The sequence below is a fragment of the Pteropus vampyrus genome, unplaced genomic scaffold (assembly GCF_000151845.1).
Source record: "Pteropus vampyrus isolate Shadow unplaced genomic scaffold, Pvam_2.0 Scaffold33, whole genome shotgun sequence".
In the NCBI taxonomy this organism is placed as follows: Eukaryota; Metazoa; Chordata; class Mammalia; order Chiroptera; family Pteropodidae; genus Pteropus; species Pteropus vampyrus.
The window spans coordinates 10094237-10098763 of NW_011888814.1; the positions used below are offsets into that span (position 1 = coordinate 10094237).

The 4527-nt window shown below is 41.9% G+C and overlaps 1 pseudogene; it reads right to left on the reverse strand.

The window, feature by feature from the left end:
• Window positions 1-1553: 1553 nt before the first annotated feature.
• Window positions 1554-1672, reverse strand: LOC111738005 (annotated as a pseudogene).
• Window positions 1673-4527: the final 2855 nt, after the last annotated feature.

Below are 4527 nucleotides of genomic sequence, written 5' to 3' on the forward strand. Positions count from 1 at the left end.
AGACGGTAATCTGTTTAAAAGGGTAGTGTTATCGACATTATTTTCCCCTAAAATTATATTCTCCCAAAAGGTAAAGAGCCCTAGAACATCATTCTTTCTCCCTAATATTCTCATTTCCAAGTCCTCTATGTCCTCGGGACCTCTCCATCTCTCTCCTCTTCCACAAAGCCCTCCCTGATTCTCTGCTCAGAAGAGGTCACCCCTCCATCTCCAATCAAAGGTAATCTGTTCTTTGTGTACACAAACTTACTTTCTGAATTTCATTATTTTTTTCACATCGACACTACCTAGATATCCCCAAATTTATCTCTCTGTTCCACAGAGAACCAAACATTTTCCTAACATAAACCAGGCATCCAGGCAACATCAGACTGATGTTCTTAAAAAAACATTTCTATGAACGTGCTCTAAGGATACCACCACCATCCTGTTTCTAATGTTTAAAGATATATTCGGATATATCTTTATCTTTACAATCCTTTTTCAGATGACACTGAAATGGCTCACATGCAAACTGTTCCCTCACTGCTGAGACCACCTGTGCACCCCGTGCAGAGACACAAGGTCATGTGCCAAAAGCCCCATCCGGGAGATTTAGGCAGTCCCCACAGCAGGCGCCTCTGCCGCCTCTATGTGCCACGTGGACTTCTTGTAAGTGTGACACTGGGGAGTTATAGCCCCGCCTCAGTCTTGTGAAAAATACTGGTGCATACAGTCTGCTCTCGTGAAGTGGCCCAAGCAAGCACAGGAATACAAAGCCACTAGGTGCAAGGTGTGGCTCCCGGGGCATAGGTATGGCTTTGCTTTCATCACGGTGAAAAGTCCTTTGTGATAACATCCTACTTGAGAGAGAGTAAATATTTATTCTAAGAATTAGATATTTCCTGTATGACTTTAGATGTATGATAAGGAATGTGAGCAATTGTTTCCATAAGTTTAGTTACAGGGTTACCGTTTTGAAACAAATATTCCCTACCTTAGACTGGTTTAATGGAAAATATCCTGAGATCCCAAGGCAAGTTATTTAAAAACAAACAAACTAAAAACCAAAAACCTTTGTTACAATTTCCAAGTGATTGCCTGTAAAAATACATTTTAAAACAATTATGTATTTAAAGCAAAGTATACAATTTTCTTAAACACAGATACTGATAATGTGAATACAGCTATGATACAAGTGTTATCAACACCTGTTTTAAGATTTTTATTTTTCATGACTGCCTTGTTCTGACTCTGCAGTAAACATCATAAATGTAAACTTCAAAAAATTTATACTAGTAAAATGTCACTTTATCTGTTTTAATATGGTAGAGTTTTCGACAAGATTTTATTTGATGAAACGATTCCTGTCCCCCGCAAAAGTCTGAAAACTTCTGTTAGTGTTTCACGAATATAGTCCATAGACCAGCCCGGGTGAGCTTTTTTTAACATATGGATTATGGGCCCTTTTCTTTTTTTTTTTTTTTTTTTTTTTTAGGCGAGGCAACCCTTGGTTGACCTCACAGATTGCAAAGACCTTGTCAGCTTACGATTCCTTATATTTTATTTTTTTATGCCTACAGCACCTGGTCTTCCTGGGTGGTCTCCCATTCAGGTACTAACCAGGCCCGACCCTGCTGAGCTTCCAAGATCAGACGGGATCGGGCTTGTTCAGAGTGGCATGGCCGTAGACCTGGGCCCTTTTCTTAGTAATTCCCTTCCAGGAGTTATGGAGTGGAGGTGAGAACTTGGTCTGGTGAGGGGTGGGGTTAGGGGGGGTTTGAGGAAATCACTGATCTAATCACATTATCATCTTTACAGAATTCTTGGTTAAATACTTTAATAAAATCAGGACAACACTGTAAACAACATACCCTTCACGTGTGAACTCTTTCGCAAAAAGAAACATTAGTTTTGCATTATGTGCCCCTCAGTAAACTCATGTTGGACCTACTAATACCATGTACTTTGCTAAACGTTCACAAGCCATCTACTGAATCATGTGTTTCGCTGGTGATCAAACAGCCAGAGCATCCATTTGGCTTCCAGAGTCTCCTGCTTTTTTAAAAACCTGGACAAAGGTTTCGTTTTTCTCCTTTACTCGACCCTTTTCAAATTCTGCATAATTTTTCCAAGGTAGCCAGCTCTGGGGTTTTCTGAGGTATTTGCAAGCTCCTTCAGCGAACTGCAGCCTGAGAGCCCCTCACTCTGATCAGTAGTCACTGGCCGCCTCCCTCCCACTGAGGCACACCTCCCGGTGGACGGCTGTAGTTCTGCCCTCTTTTCAGTTTACAAACCATTTTTTCTGGCTTAAAAAGACTGGAAATAAAACAGAAGTTGAGCGGAATCCCAGATTTCTGACAGGGAAGGAAACTCTGGAATGCAATTACTCTATGCTGATTTTTTCAGATAAGGGAAACCATACTCCGATGGCACAGTCACTGGCAAAGTGAGAGCTAAGTGACCCAGTCTCCAGGGTTTAGTAACCAAAGAGATCGAAGTCCACATTCAGATACTTTCACTCACTAGCCGCAGGCTCGTGGCCAAACTCAGTAAGCCGTAATTTCCTTACATGCAAAAATGGGAATAACACCTTCCAGGATTGTTATATAAATTAAAATGCAGATACATAATGGTCTTCTAGGTTAGCAGCTGACTCCCTGTGAGCACGTGATAAATGTTGGCAGTTGTAAAGTTTTTGTGTTTTTTTTTTGCTGGTGTTTTAGAACAAATGTGGAGAATTCTTAGGGTATGGGGTGGACTAACCTGCAGACATTGAGTTTTAATGGGGGAAACCAAAGGAATTAAGGTGCTGGAATCCCCAGTGCTGTGGGTATGAAGGTTGCGGGCTTGTAGGCTTGTTGGCTTGAAAAAGGGAGTTAACCCCTGGGGCTGATTTTCCCAAAACTGAGAGGGGAAAGGGTTAGGGTCCCATGAAGGACAAAGCCCTGACCCATGCACACACCTGCTGGAATCAGGACTTCAGGTGATGATGGCCAGCAGGATATTTAAGAAGACAAACACAAATTCTGGTTTGGAGAATTCTGCAAAGACCCCTTTAGTGAGCTGGCCAAGGTTGTGGCAGAGCCACTAACGGACGCTCTGCTGGAGTGGACCCCAGGGGACTGGGCCTGAGCAGCGGCAGCCACGAATGGATGAGACCGAAGTCCCTTTTTCCTTCCAGGAGGCGACGAGTCCCAACAACGACTAAGAGTGAATTTCCCACACACCCTGAAATCACCAGATTTAATTTGATTTAGAAAACTGTTTTAGGTCAGGTTCAGCCTAAGGTCACATAGCTAGTAACAGCTGAACTAGGATTCAAATCCAAGTCTGTCTGATTCCAAAGTCCTCACTTCTATGACCCACGGTGTCTTTGTTCAAAGCATGAGTTCCGCTGACACTGTCTTCTTTGGTGCAGATTAGGACATAATTTTCCAATTTAAAATATTTTCTAAATGAAAAAAATTTTTTGGTAGGACTATTTGGATGGGCCAGATCCAAGGGGATGCATTCACTGTGCTTCCCTCTGTGAAGAGGAGGATGACAAGAAAAAATATACTGTGAAAAATCTGCATAAAAAACAATGCGGGTTGGACTTGAGAGAGAGGTTTAAACCCTATATAAGAAGCAGTGTCCTGAAGAAATGAATGCACCAAAGTAAGTAGGTTCCCTGGACCCAGGTGCCTCTCAGTTACGTTGGCAAAGACACCCTGGTCCCGTTTCTACCAGCACTTGGCAAAGAGTAGGCAGACCACAGTGTTCAGCCCTCGATACACCTGGCTTTGAAGGAATCTTGTTGATAGCCAGATATGAGGGTTTTGATAAGGAATCTCTGATGGACTAATCCATTTGACTTAAACCAAAGAACTTTCTGGTCTTCAAGTTATAACCACTAACAGAGGCCCTATTTATACAGATGACTTAATGCCATATACCAAAGGAAACGGTTTTAAAATTAATACATATTTTCCAGTTGTGAAACTATATGGCTTGAGCATGTGTGAAAAGATGCCAAAAGGATTACTATTTGTCCTGCTGAAGGTCAGTAACAAAGGAAACAGCCACGTACCAATGTGCGTGGGAATTAAGCATGTTTACCTCAGAGGCTGGGCTAGGATGGACACTTAGGAAGAGTTATGTATACTAAAGCCTCCTGGCAGACCAGCATCATCGTATCACCTGGAGCTCCCAGGAAACGAAGAGTAGGCTCCACTCCTGAGCTACTGAATCAGAATCTGCATTTTAACGAAATCCCCAAGATTTTCTAAAAGCTTGAGAAGTACGACCCTTGAGTATCTTACTTAAGTACAATCGGAAGTACTACGCTTAAGTATAGTGTTTTCTGTTCTGTGACTGCAATCATCTATCAGATCTTTCTCAGAAAATGTAAATGTTCCTTAAATATTTCAGTAGAAGAGAAAGGCTATTACTCTCCCCGGAAAAATGACCTGAAATCCATTCAATTTGTAAAAGACTGACTCCAGATGAGAGTGTCACATCAAATGTTTTCCTCGATGTATTTTAATACCATGGGCGCGCTGTTTT